Below are 15339 nucleotides of genomic sequence, written 5' to 3'. Positions count from 1 at the left end.
GTCTAAAACATGGGTCACCTATCGCCAACACCTACGACTCCTCAAACGCTTTCATCAGCGCTGTTTACGCACAATTCTAAATATACACTGGACTGACTATGTGACGAATGTTGCTGTCCTTGAGCAAGCAGGGATCACCAGCATTGAGGCCATGCTACTGAGGACGCAGCTGTGCTGGGCAGGACACGTTTCTAGGATGAAGGGCCATCGCCTCCCAAAAATAGTATTCTACAGTGAACTCACCATGGGTCAACGTAAGAGGGGCACCCCAAAGAAGAGATACAAGGACTCCCTGAAAATACATCTCAGGCTCAGCCAAACTGATCACCAACAATGGTCTGCCCTGGCCTCATATTGGGAGGCATGGAGACATACTATCCATAATGCTGCAGCCTTTTTTGAAAGCTCACGCCAAATGAGTCTCGAAGAGAAATGACAATGCAGAAAGAACCACAACCCGGAAACATTACCCAAGGAGACTTTCAGCTGTGCTTTCTGCAACTGGATTTGTTTATCTCGGATCGGCCTTGTAGAAAGCGCGGGATGAATCCTTCCTGAATCTTCGTTCGCGAAGAAAAGCCAGAGAGGCATATAAAAGACATTTTGTTTTAAGAAGTATTAGGGCCCAAACAGACAGACCAAAATTAAGCTACTTCGGGTCACTTTTGAGGTATGTTGTTTAGAAGGACAAGAACGCAGCTTTGGTGCAGCTTCTGGCCTCTTAAGATGTGTTTGTCATTTAAACAGCATATCTCCAAAGTGACTCAAAGCAGCTTTATTTTGGCCTGTCTGTTTGGGACCTTTCATTATTTCCCCGTCATCTTGGAATTATAGGTTCTGAGACAATTTAATTGTCTCCAACTACCACTCAACTGACTGGAATGCCAGGTGCAAAGCTGTTTCCATTCCACAAGCTATAGCCATCCACTTCCACTAAGCTGTAAAGCTTTTCAAAGTCTAAAACTGATTCCTGGAAAAAGAGGGGAGGTAGAGCTGCTATTTCTATACATGGCTTCATTTCCAAGGCAAGGGTCCATCAGTTCTACCATCCTAGGTATTCCAAGGTGATGCTGCTTCAGCCATAGATCAGAAGCAATAATCTTTTTTGATAACTGTTAATACATTTTGGATTATGCTACTGTTCTTGGTAAGTGTCAAGACTAGTAGTGCTTCCCAATGGCCATTCCATTGTCTAGCTTTTTCAAGTTCTGAGATTTAAGATTTACAGCAAACATCAGAGATGTTTGCTAGTTCCATACATCCAGTATTTCCTGCATCTCTAGACATTCTAATTTTTGCCCAAATCCTTATTTGGGTCTATCCCTTTAAGTCCACCTTCATATAAAAATTGGCCTATGTGCTAGTACTGAGTGATGTATATTCTGACTGGCAAAAGCCAAAGCTAGCATCGTTGTGGTACTTTGCAGTTTGTCATGCTATTCCCATCTTGTCCCCTATGTGTATCTTTGTGCTGTTTCCACCAATAGGCTGGATGGCCAGGTTTGTGGTGTTACAGAAAATAAAGGCAAAAGCATAAATCCCCAGACAGAACCCCATCTTCTACTGCTTTGCTGTTCATCTTTTTATGCTATGAATAGCAATGAAGAATTAGGGGAAGATATCAATCTATTTTTATTTTTAACCAACCCTATTTAGAAATAGAAATGTCTGTACCGGTTAGAAAAAAACTCACAGAGAAGGCAAGACTCAGCTCAGATAAATTCCTACCCATTACCTTAACTGAGTAAATTCATAGACAAGAAAACTGAAATATATTTTCAGGCTCTGTGTATGTATCCCTCTCTGTCCTTGCAGACACATATATAATATTCTCCATAAAATCTCCCCGGGGAAACTCCCACATGCAGCTAAAGGTCTACTACTCCATCAAAACATTAGTGGATAGGACCACCTTCCTCACTATTTTGCAAATACTAAAGAAAGCTTATTAAAAGTAGAGACCACTTACTCACTGTTTGGCACTAGTGAGGTTCGTTATTTTATGTTATTCAGTACCTAACATTTTTATAGCACCCTTTGTGATCAAAGCCCAACTGCTGTCAGTCGTAAATCCAGCTGTGAGCATTCTCCTTCAATAATGCAAACCCTAGTTTTCTTCATCAACAAAACTAAACAAGCAAAGAACTAAGGGGCCACATACAGGATGAGAACTACACTCTATCAACACTAGAACTACGTGGCATTAGCAGTGATAAACTACAATTATGTGTGATAATTGCAGACCGTAATGTACTCTCAAGAGAGCAGGAATTATAGACTATTATATAACACATGCACACATGAGAGTTGACTCAGTTTTATACATCCACCCTGATCTCTAGCATTTTCCAGCAATGCTATAGACAAGGTGAAAAGTATAAAGGTTTGAACCTTGATAGTCTAAACTGGAGTCTCAGGGTGGAATTAATTTTAACTTACTTAATTTTAATATTAATTTTAACTTACTGCTGTACTGTATCTCTCATGCAAAACTGGTGAGCTTCTGTCACACACATCGCAGCAGCTTTCCAGAACTTTTGAGGCCACCACATGAGAACAACTATAACTAACCTCTTCACAACACAATTTTAAACATATATTTAAACACATACTGTAATTTAATTTGACCTAAGTGAGATGGTGGCATGGTGGCTACATTATAACCAAGTATGTTTGCATCTGCAATGCATTTTATATAGCTGCACCAAAGTGTTGTAAACTGTTTTTTCCAGTATAAAACTTGCCACTTCCTATTGACAAATGGTTTGCTTTTGATTATGCTGTGCATTTTTCCAGATTGTAACCACTGTTTTACCCAACAGCTGATCCAACAGTATGGGGGAAGGGGGGTTAGTTATTTGAAAGGCATAAGTATGTAGAAAACCATATCATCACAGGACCTGTAGCCAGATTTTGGCAATATGTTACTGAAACCTTCCCATTGCCTTCATCCAATATGAGAGGAGAACACTTCCCCATTATTTACACAATCAAGTCAGTGCTCTTGTGGTCCTGTGATGTTTTGTTTGTTTCATTTCACTCCGTTGCCAAGCGGTAATATCTTCAACAGACAAAAACACAGTCAGCTCTGCCTGTCCACAGATTCTACCATCCACAGCTTTAAAATATTTTTTTTTAAATATAAATTCCAAAAAGCAAACGTTGATTTTGCCGTTTTATATAAGGGATACCATTTTACACTGTACTTAATGAGCATCCAAGGTTTTTGGTATCCACAGGGGATATCAAGAGTCCACTGTATTGGTTAACCGACATTAACACAATGAAAAAGATATTACTATAGCTGAGTCCTCCTAGACATATGGAGGAGGTGAATAAACCAAAAATCCTATGAGAAATCAAGCACAGAATCAAGAACACAGATGCTTATGTGGGGAAAGCTTCACTGAAAGCAATGTGAGGAGAATTATTTCTGAACAAACAATACCATTTGGGAGGTGGCAGGTTGCTACTGTTTAGAGCCAGAACCCCCAGATGCCATGCTATCAGAATAATAATAAGGGCGGGTTACAAACCACCATAAAATACATATTGACTACATATTAGGGTTAGGAAGGGGCGGTGCTTCCGCACCCCCCTAACCCTAGTATGTAGTCAATACGTATAATATGGCGGCAGCGGTTCCACACAGCCACCGCCATATTGACATAGCGGACGCTGTGCGTCCGTACGTTGCACAGCACTTATGACATCGCGAGTGCACCATTGGCGCCTCGCGGCGTAATAACCGCACCGCAGGAAGAAGCTCCATTTTGGAGCTTCTTTTTTGCTCCGCGAGGGAGTTGCGCGGTTTGGCTGCTGTGGCTCCCTCACGGAGCAAACAGCAGCGCCGGCAGACCGCCGCAAAGCAGCGGTCTGTAATGCTCCATACTGAAAGAAAGCATGTGGCTTCATAATTAACATAAAAACCCAACATTGTCAAATCACCTTTAAACATATGGCAAAGATTAATACTAGTTATGGAGTGTTACATACCAAAAGCTCCTAATTTTTGACCATCACTCCAAGCATGAAAACTATTTACCTAAAGGAGAGATCCTTCCCAATGGACATGACAATCCACCTGTATTCTCTTGTACTCAAGTGACTACAACATTTGCAAATGCAACATTTGTAGCCTAAACACAAAATTTTGACACAGTTCTAGAGGGGATGCAATGTTAGATATTGTGGCAAACATGTTTACTATGTATGCAAAGGGATCTTGCAGCACCTTTGAGACTAATTAAAAGACAGAAGTTGGTAGCATGAGGTTTTGTAGAATTGAGACCACTACCTCAGATGGATTTGGAAGAAGTAGGCTCCAAATCTACAAAAACTCATGATACCAATTTCTATATTTCAGTTAGTCTCAAAGGTGTTGCAAGTCCCCTTTGCATACTGATTTACCAGAGTAACATGACTATGTCTTTGAATTCTGACATTTACTATGTGTTTTTGCTGTTACTATTTTTGTTCTTAAGTAGTTGTACTGGAGGGGAAGATATGTTAGGAGACTTTATACCCATCTTTCTAGTCATTTAATAGGTATACTGTATCTTGCCTTTCTAAATATTTTAAAGTTATACTTAGTTACATTAGTTACTTTGTTATTGCCTTCATGATGGTCCTATTGTAACTGCTTCAGTTAGTATACTCGAATAATTATTACTATCATTAATATGTATGTATGACCATAATACAGTACTAATTTTAACAATACTGAATAGAATGTGACTGTTGATATATTTACATAGCTCATTAAATAAAGCTATGGTATCTAATCAGCAAGTGTAGAATAAAAAACACACCATGTGTCTCTAAAAAGCCTCACAACCTGTCTGCTAGTTGGGCGCCATCTCCCCAAATTAAAAACAGTTTTGGAGCCCTAAATCTGTTTTTCTTTTATTGGCTGATCCTAGTTAATCTTGTTCTAGACTAGTGCAGGATTCTTGGGACCTTGAACAGAACTTCCCTTTGGCATGGTCCTCTGCAGCCATTCTGGATCGCAGCTTAGAAGGTGTGTTCTTATAATGTCTTCTCATCTCATCCATATCATGTCTTTTATCACAATCTGCTCATCCTTCTGTTCACCCTTCTTCTACAGTGAGGTGTTTGATTTCCTGAGTTTAACAGCTACTGTTCAAGTGTTGTTATGAATAAAGTTCAAGATGTAATTTACATGAAAATATGGTTCAGATGTGAGTTTAGCTGCCTGGAAAGGCACAAAAGCCAATGTGTCTTGAAGCCAGAACAGCTGGAGACAATGGAAGGCGTATTCCAACAGATCTAGAAGTCACCAGGCTGAAGAAACTTGCTGTAGATTATGGGCAGCAGCTTTGTCTGTACTAAGATAAGAAGATGCTGGTTCACAACCCACTTAAACTGGAAAATGTTAGACTGATACTAGTTGCACTATGTTGGCAAAAATCAACTTCATCTACTGAGCTTTGGATCAAGACAAAAATTGTTAACTGTCATTTCTATTTGAAAACCCCTTACGGTAAAATTTTAGTATTGCTAGTTTTTCAGTCCAGCATATTTGTTCCACTTTTATTCTCATCCAATGTTTTGTTAATTAAAAAGCTGCTACACCACACTCACTTTGCAGAATTGTTTTAAGTGTGAAACACATTAATCTTCAACAGTCTTAAACTAGGAGTGAAAATTATGCAGATTTCCATCAGTTATTAAACAATGGATTCCATGAAGCCTAGCCAACATAGTTAATTGTGAAAACTACTAGGAGTTAGTCCAACTACATCTGGCTGGCTACATGAATGGCTTAGAGAGCTAGGTATGTTTACCTTGGAGAAAAGAAGAGTTTTGGGTAACATGATAACCATCTTTAAATATCTGAAGAAATGTCATGTAGAAGATGGAGTAGAGTAGTAATTTTCTAATGTTCAAAAGATTAGAACACATACGAATGAATACACATTACAAGAAGAGAGATTCAACAGTGGAATACACTTTCACAGAGTATATTGTGTGTGTATGTGGGGGGGGGGTCTTTATACAACTGTTGGATGGCCCTCTCTCAGAAGTTTTACACTTCTCCATGGCAGGGGGCTGGATGAGATGATTACCTTATGATTACTTCCAGCTTTATGATTTCATAACTTAAGCCATGGTCCAAAATTCAGTACACCTACCGCATATACTCGACTATATGTCGAGAAATTTGTGCACAAAACTTGAGCCAAAAAACACAGGGTAGACTTATTGATGGGTTAACAGGGGACAGCCGAGCTGAGGAGGAAAAAGAAAGGTGGAATTTCGCCCCTCAACCATCCGCTTCAGCCCAGCTGTCCTCCATGGACACAGCTGGGCGGAGGAGGAGGAGGAAGGGTGGAAATTCACCCCTCAAATCTCCCCTTCAGCCCATGGACACAGCCGAGCTGAGGAGGAGGGGAAAGGGTGGAATTTCGCCCCTCAAACCTCTCCTTGGGCCCAGTTATCTTCCAGGGGGACAGCCAGGTTGAGGAGGAGCCCCTTCAGCCTGGCTCTCATCCATGGGCACAGCTGAGCTGAGGAGGAGGAAAAAGGGCATGCAAGCATCTTTTGCAGCCCCTCTGCCTCCTAAGTTTTATCCTCAACTTATGCACAGGTTATAGCAGGGTGCATAATTTTGCCCCCAAAACCTGACCTCGACTTATATATGAGGTCGACATATACTCAAGTATATATGGTAAATAGTCTTTAAATTAGAGCAATAGTTTCCCCCTGTTTTAAACAGGAGTTTGGAGCTATGACTACCATTCCCTAAACTAAACACACACATTGAATGCTATCATTAAAAGCTATGCTACAGTCTGTACCTCACACAGGTTCTTATTCTATATAAAATAAGACCTGTCCATCTGTGAGGCACAGACATTTCTGGCCAAAAGGATATTATTTTGCAAGCAGGTGGCATAATTTTGGCTAAGTCAAATTTGCAGGTGTTGGGCTTAGTTTGATTTATCAGTGTTTTCATTCATACATTTTAATACCAACAGGGACTTTTAAATTACTATGCAGTCTGGCTCTCTTCATAAATGGAACCACAGAACTGTATTCAGTAATTTTTGTATCAGCAGACCTATATCAGCATGCCTAATTTACTTTTTATTGAACAAGTATTTGTACATGTGCACAGACAGACATAACTGTATAGATTAAATGCACTAGCAAAAGCATTCCAGAAGTTAATGAACTTTGTTTTTAGATAGCTGTTCCTTATTCTTCCAATGTATAATCACATTTTACATCTTTTTCGTTTTTTATGTACATTTTGCCTGGTTTTAACTGGTTCTCTGTTTGAATATTTTTATAAACTAAACAATATAAAGAAGAAAGAAGAAAGGTTTGCGATACCTCAAATAGTTCTTTTTTGAACTATTTCCAGTGTAAGAGAAAATGCCACTCACAACTCATTTATTACAGAGTATATTCAAGTATATGGGTCTGTACCAGAGTAAGTGAACTGTGAACTGAACCCCAAAGCAATTTAAGTGACTCACATGCATACAAATAAAACACAGCACAAAGCATGTCCCACTTGGCATTCTGTAGATACATCCATGAGACTTACAAACCTTATCCTTTTGGTAGCTATTGCAGCAAAAAGAGGCTTGCACTGTGGCAGCCTTCATTGCATCCTACAAAAAACAAGCAGCAGAGATCTGGACAGCTCAGCACACCTGCCTCTAAAAGGGATGAGAAAATGTTCTTATAGCTCTCGGACACTATGGGCTAAATTGGTGTCAAGGACTGCAGCCTTGTAAAGTGGCCAGAAAATGTGATGCTAGGCAGATGGAAATGTACAGCCCTCTGGATGTTTCTGGGCTCCTTGTAGCCCTAGCCAGCACAGTCAATGGTGAAGACTGCTGGGAGCTGCACTCCAGCGACATTTGGAAGACAATAAAATGCCACCATGGCTGTAGCATCACAAAAGGGTCACTTGCTCACTAAAATGCTGAAGCAGCACTATCAGAAAATTTTCCACATTCAGGCAGAGGCCATGGTCAATTCCTATTCACCTCACTTGCCCTTCCTCAATGAGGCTGTGCAAGATATAAGTAGTTTTATGACAAGCAACAGAGCATCCTCCTGCACCATAAGGCCATATAAAGGCAGGCAACCATGTCTCTTACAGTTTTTCAGAAGTGGAGTGATAAGTAAAACAAGGTGGAGGGGGGGCACAACACTAAGGAGGCTACAAGTAACACCACTACATTTTGTAGTGGGGGGGGGGGAGGCAAGATGAGAAGAGAAGAGAAAGTGTGGCAATAGTAAGAGGACTGGCACTTTTGCTGGTTCTGCCCACCATCAACATTACATTATATAATGAATTTTGCTATAGGGGCACCTGGGAGACATACCTGGTGAGCACACAAATAGCTATGAAAGCCTGGATGCAGCCTGCAGGTGATATCTTACCCAGATCTGTGATAAAGGAAGGGGACATGGATCCTTGGGAACCTCCAAATTAATCTTATGCTCAACAAACCATGTGTAGTGAGGAGCTGAGTGTCACATTGTATTTTTGCCTGCTCTGAGAAAAATGGTCAATATTTAGAAAAAGGACGTGTATAAAAAAAAGGTTCACCTTGGATTAACATTTAACACATATGTAAATCCAATCGCCATGCCCCTAATGGAAAAAGCCACTCTGGAACAGTAAAACCAAGGTGAAGAAAAGAGGCAATAAATAGTACACAGGGGAACTCTGTGGAGGTGCAGGTGATTGGTTTAGCAGCCTTTTCCTGACTAGCACAAACCTGCCTTTCTTCTCCTTCAATATGCTACAATTAAAATGCTATAAATATATTAGCGGGGGTGAGGACATGATATAGTTACACTGACATTCACCTCAGTTTCCTTCTGAGGAGGATAGCTATTTTAGAAGCCTTCAAGTGGAAAAGGCCAGCAGGGGAGGGTTGTGGTACTCTGCATCCCTTCTGCTGCAGTGGAAAGATGTGGTTGGCAGCCCTTGGCTGGTCGAGTCTATTCAGACGGGAAAAAACAGAGTCCAACCAGCCTGTGAGCCATGCTCTGGGCCCCAGAAACTACTTGTAGTAGTATTGCTACATAAAATATATATAATAGAAATAGCAAATACATTGCTATACCACTTATCAGTGCACTTAAGCACTCCCTAAGCAGTTTACAATCTGTAAACTAATTGCTCTCAACAACCTGGGTATTAATTTTAGTCACCTCAGAAGGATGCCAAGCTGAGTCAACCATGAGCCCCTGGATGGGATTGAACTCACAACCTTGTGGTTTGTGAGTGAGTGGCTGCAATATAGGCATTTAACCACTGCGTCACCATTAATATAAAAATGGTTAACAATGGCTGGATCATCATCATCATGCCCTTTATTTCTAGATTGCATTTAGTAGAGCTAATCTAATTAAAGTCTGCATGACTCCTATATTTATCTCAGCAAGTGTAGAATTAGTATAAAGTATCAGGCCCTACTTTTTTCTTCTTTCCCCCTCTCCCAATTCTTCTGTTTCTTGACATTTTGTGGTAAATCCTTATGAAGGAAGGTATTGTGTGTCTGGCTTTGGATTACTACTTCTTAATCTTTAACTTGATTTGGGGGGGGGGGAGAGAAAAGTGGAGAGGGATGTTCCAAGGTGAGAAGAAGGCATGCTGCACATGTGCAGAGACATTTTTTGATCATTTCACCAGAAGTTTCTAGGTCTTGGGAACAGATTTTTTTTTAAATCTGAACCTGGCTCAAATAAAGGCTTTAAGGGTCCTTCCAATCTGCCTGACCATGGGGCTTTCTACTCCTGAAGTCTTCATGGAAGCAGGTAGAAACAAAGTGTTGGGCTGCAACTCGAGAGACCAGGGTTCAATTCCCAGTTTGGCTATGAAACCCACTGGGTGACCTTGGGCTGCTCTCAACCTCAGGGGAATGCATGGCAAACTACTTCTGAACAAATCTTCCTAAGAAAACCCTATGATGGGTTCTTCTTAGGGTCACCATAAGTTGGAAACAACTTGAAGGCACACAACAATAACAACAAGCAATAGCCTTTGCCAGTGTGCTCCCTCTTCCAAGCAGCTTCTCTTCCTTCTTTCCCAGCTGCCAATCCTGCAGTGCCTGCAAGACAGTCACCACCAGCAGCACCACCAGCCTACGGGATGACACCAAAAGCAGTCTCCAAAAAACTGTCTCCAAAAGCAGCAGAGAAACAGAACCCCTTGGTTTCCCCACTGCCATTTCCCCCACTGACCCTCGAGCTTCATCTTCCAGCCTCCTCACTATCCCCCTCCTTATACACAATATTTACTGAGATATAACTCGCCTCTCATGTGGCTCACAAATGACCTGGCCTTAAACCATAGCAAATGCCCTCTTCCCAGGATTGGGTGGTGGTGGTGGTGGTGGGGAGAATGACTCGACCAGGTATTTCCCCTGAAACCATTGCAGAAGGGAGAGTCACCAGCCAAGAAGCCAAAAGAATTTGCTGCCTGTCGGGCCTATTCCCCACCCTATTTTTTATGGGGGTGCCTTCAAACAGGGACGTAGCCAAGGGGGGGTCCTTGGGGTCCGGACCCCCCCTTCTGTTAGATAAAATGAATGGTGCGTGCTGCCACACTGCCGCACCCAAGCCCCATTATAATGGTGGCACTTAGTCTGGACCCCCCCTTCCCAAAATCCTGTCTACGGCCCTGTTTCAAAGTGCCTGTTGACCCAGGAATGTCATAGGGTTTTCTTAGGCAAGGAATAATCAGGGGTGGCATGCCAATTTTTTCCTTTGAAACATAGCCTACAGTACCTGGAGTCAGTCTTCCACTCAAGTACTAACCATGGCTGGCCCTACTTAGATTCCAAAGTCAGATGGAACCTGGTGCTTTTAGAATACCTTCTAGTACAGAGGTTCTCAAATGGTGGTCCAGGAACCCCAGGGAGGGGAGGTTGAAGCTTGGAGGCTCTGATTCCTATTCCTCCTCTACTTCCCAAATCTTTTCTGTCCTGGAGGGGAAGAGGGAGGCAAAGAGGGTGCTTAGAGCCTCTGCTTGAGGGAGGAGAGCTATTTCCTTGTAAGATGTTAAAATAGGAATATACATGATCTGTGAATGGAAACTACATGATCTGTGAATGGAAATGCACACTAAAAATATTTATGTATTTATGGGAATTATATCCCCATTTCTCCCAAAATGGAATTCAAGGCGGCTAAAACATGCATAAAAACCCAGAGGGTGACCTGAACCAACAGCAATAGCAAGTACATTTCTATACACTCAGTACACTTAAGCACTCCCTAAGCTGTTTATAATGTGTAAGCTAATTGCCTCCATCAAGCTGGGTACTCATTATAGCAACCTCAGCAGGATGCAAGGCTGAGTGGACCCTGAGCTCCTGGCTGGTATTGAACTCACAACCTTGTTGTGGTTTGTGAGTGGCTGCCATACTGGCATTTGGCCACTACACCACCAGGGCTCCTGCCTCAGCTCTGACCCTCAGAGGATGGCAAGGGCAAACCCCCTCTGAAGAAACCTGCCAAGAAAACCCTACAATAGGTTTTTGCCTTACGTTTGCCATAAGTCAAAAATGACTTGGAGGCAGACAGTAACAGCAAAATATATTTATTCATATACTAGGTCAAGCAGGGGGGGCCCAACCTCTGGGGGGAAGAATGGGGGGGGGGGTCACAACAAGGGTAAAAAGTTTGAGAACCCCTGCACTAGTAGTGTGTAAATGTTTGTGGTGTGGGTCTTTAGAAAGGCCTTGGGGTTAAACTGGGATGCACATGGTTGCCTTTGCAGTTGTGCCTGTGGGTTAAGACGCAAATCTAGTTTCTGGTTCCAGATTGACAGAGAGAGGTGGGGAAAGGGAAGGGGCCACATCAGACCTGGATCAGTCACAAGTAATGGCCTTTCCATCACTTCCTTCCTCCACACAGGTTGTGTTATTTGTACCTGTCTGTTTGGGGGCAGGGTAGCCAGTGGGTGTTCCCCAGACACTGATAGCTTCATTGAAAAGACTTACTGAAAGGGTATGCTAGCTTTATTATTACTTTTTTAAAAAACCTTCCAACATTTGGGGGTTATTGGAATTGGGGGGGTCAATCCTTCTTCTTTCACCCCCCCCCAACTTTTTCAGATTTAGATAATATGGCCAGAGGTCACACACAAAAGGAGAGGGTCACTGCAGCCTGCAGCATGTTTCCTGAAAAGTTAAGTCCCACTGACTTGAGCGGGATTCCTGCCAAGGAAGTATGCCTACTATGCCGAGGGTGGCAGCCTTCCTAAGCAACACAACATGAATAAAATTGTCTGCCTTTCAATGCAACATGCACCAGATCAGATCAGTTGCCATCTGGGTGGGAAGGAGGGCAAAACTCAAACGTTATCTGGCAAACTTTGGGCTGCCTTTCTCCTCTTCCCCCCTCCCCAACTTTCTAAGGGATCAGCTGTCATTTTTTAGTGCTGCAAGCCCAGACTTTTTCTTTTAACAACAAAACAAAACCTTTCAAACCAAATCCCCCTACACCTACACAAAATCCAAGCACAAAAGAACACTTTATTATCTTTCCAGTTCTCTCTCTAAGGGAGAGAAGAGCTACATCTGGCTGTGTTCAAAGGAATTTGGAGAGAACTCTAAAGATAGATAGATAGATCCAAAGCCCTTTGTGTATACACACACATAAACATATATGTTTAACCTACATATATATATATATATATATAGAGAGAGAGAGAGAGAGTTCCCTCTCTAGGAGGGATATATATATCTGTGTATGTTCAAAGGGGTTTGGAGATATACATATATATCTTTAGAGTTCTCTATATATAAATCTTTAGTGTTCTCTCTTTAAGGGATATATATATATATATATATATCTTCAGAGTTCTTTCTCTAAGGGGAAACATATCTTTAGATAGATAGATAGATAGATAGATAGATAGATAGATTTTTAGAGTTCTCTCTAGGGAGAAATATATATATAAAATCATCTTTAGAATTCTCTCCCTAAGGGAAAATCTCTCTCTCTCTTTAGAGTTCTCTCTGCAAGGAGACAATAAATATACATATAAGGGGAGAATATATATATATATTCTCTGTGTGTTCAAAGGGGGATATATATATACACACACACACATATATATACTGAATTCTTAAGAGTTATTTCTCTAATAGGGTGGCACTCTCTCTCTCTCTTCATATACATATATACATTATTTCTCTTCCCCCCCCCAACTTTAGAGAGGGACCCCTAAGAACCCAAAGCCCTCCCTGCCCCATCTCCAAGCGGAGGGCAGAGATCCTAAAGTGAACCTCCTCCTCCAGCTTTAGCAGCAGCAGCAGCAGCCGCCCATTTCCAGACAGCAGCGCTCCATCTATTTGGATAAAACGCGTGTGACCCAGACACTTGGCAGGAGGCCCAAAGCGCCTCGCAGCAAAGGCAGTCCAAATAAAAACAGGAGTCTGGGACGGACGCCCTGGCTGCTCCCTCTGCTCTCGCTCGCTCTCTCCTGGGACAACAATGAAAGGCAAGCAGGCAAGACACTGAGGGACCGGGAGTTGCAAGGGACACCCCCCCCCCTTTGGCCAGCTGCTCCCCGGACCCACACTTTTGGCCCCACTTTCCCCATCTGCCCTCCTTTCCTTTGGATAGAGATGCAACCCACTTCAGGGTCTAAGGCTGCGTCCACACTGCAGAAGTAATCCGGTTTGGGATCATTTCTGCAGTGTGGACGCAGCCCTAGGAGTCCATCCCAGCTCCTCTCCTCCATCTCTCCCATTTAAAAAGGCACCAAAAGCATGCACTTGTCTTACCAAAGGACAGCCTTGCGATGTCAGAAGCAAAGGCAATATAAACCACACACACAACCTCTACAACCTTTTGCATCATTTTTCTGTTTTGGAAGCCCTTGATTTCGCAACAACTTAAGCTTTCCAAATCTCAGGAGCCCCTTAAAAAGACCCAATAGACTATAAAAAAGTCCCTGCAAAAATCCCCACTGCCTCCCCCCCCAACTCCCCAAATAGGAAAAAGAAAAGTTTTCTCTTCTGTGAAACCATTCCAAAAACCCACCTCTCAGGAAGGAGAAACCTGCCCCATTTCTATGGGAGAGAACCCGAATCAAAGATAAATCAAGGTTACAGGCAGAAAGAAAGAAGGAGTTGGGGAAGTCTTTCCTTACCGTTTGCATCTTCAATCTCTTGGCTACCAAGGGAGATTCAGACAATAGCAAAAGCCCAGGAGAAATGTCCTGTATTCCTCCCTCTTCCCCTGGTTTCTTTTCCCTTTCCCCCCTTCTCTCTCTCTCTCTCTCTCTCTCTTGGCAAACCAAGCCAGAGTTATATTCTAGAGCAGAATAAATGCTAAAAAAAAGTGGGGAGAAAGCCTTGGGGAAAGGGGCTGCTGCTGCCTAGGCAAGGCACAAGGATGCCATCAGCTCATCTTGGTGGGTTTTTGGACAAGCAACAAAAAAAGTGGGTGGAAGGACAAGAAAGAAGGGAAAGGGAGGAAGAGAGAGAGAGAGAGAGAGAGACTTGCTTTGAAATGTGGATTTCTTTCTTTCTTTCTTTTTCCTTTCCTTTTCTTTTCCTGCCTGGCCAGCCCCTTTCGGTGGAGAGTTTATCATGTGAGGATCACCAGAGGGAAAGGCAAGGCAAGGAGGTAAAAGGTGGGGAGAAGAGAGAGAGAAGGGGGCTGGAGAGAAAGTGCGGGTTGCAAGCAAAGGAGCTGGAGGTCTCTCTCTGTGTGTGTCTCTCTCTCTCTGAATCTCTGCTCCTCACTCGCCGGCCTCCAGCCAAGTTTGGAGCTGCAGGAGGAGCAGACTATTTTGGCCTGGGAGGCTGTGCACAGACTGACGTCAGTCTGCAAGCCCCCGGCTCTTAGTGCGCATGTCCAGGGGAGGGGAGGGGGGAGAGGGAGGGGAGGGGAGGGGAGGAGGTCCAGTCAGGGGAACCAGCCAGGGACCCAAGGGAGACCCATGCCTTCTCTCTCTTGGCCCCTCCACTGCACCCCAGGCACCCCCTTCTGCAACAAGGAGGAGGAGGAGGCTCCCGTCTCTCTTTGGCTGCTGCTCCTGCTGTTGCTGTTTGTGCCTCCGACTCATGGGCTTCTCTGGGCAAGGTCCTCCAGAAGGGGCATGCCCTGGCCATCCTCTCTCTGAAGCTGAGAGTGTGTGCTCCCTCAGTGGGTTCTCATGGCTGGGCCCCAGAGTTCTAGCTCAACAGCTCAAACCACTACCCAGTGCTGGCTGTCAGAGAGACATTGAGTGTGGGCATGTGTGTGTGTGTGTATGCATGCATGTATGTAGAGAGATCTTGTATGCAAGCATGTATGTATGTATGTATGTAGAGATATCTTGTATGT

The 15339-nt window shown here is 43.0% G+C and overlaps 1 protein-coding gene across 2 annotated transcripts in view; it reads right to left on the bottom strand.

Annotated features, from left to right (window-relative positions):
• ADAMTS6 (ADAM metallopeptidase with thrombospondin type 1 motif 6) overlaps nt 1-14757 on the bottom strand; it is a 177107-nt gene extending 162350 nt beyond the window's left edge. For both annotated transcript variants that reach the window (XM_042449962.1, XM_042449963.1), the window contains exon 1: nt 14159-14757. The gene's annotated coding sequence lies outside the window, so the exon portion shown is untranslated. The remainder of the gene's footprint in view (nt 1-14158) is intronic.
• Between the last annotated feature and the right edge of the window lie 582 nt (nt 14758-15339).

The sequence above is a fragment of the Sceloporus undulatus genome, chromosome 2 (genome assembly GCF_019175285.1).
Source record: "Sceloporus undulatus isolate JIND9_A2432 ecotype Alabama chromosome 2, SceUnd_v1.1, whole genome shotgun sequence".
In the NCBI taxonomy this organism is placed as follows: domain Eukaryota; kingdom Metazoa; phylum Chordata; class Lepidosauria; order Squamata; family Phrynosomatidae; genus Sceloporus; species Sceloporus undulatus.
The sequence above is the reverse complement of the archived record's forward strand: the minus strand, read 5'-3'. Positions and strand labels throughout refer to the sequence as shown.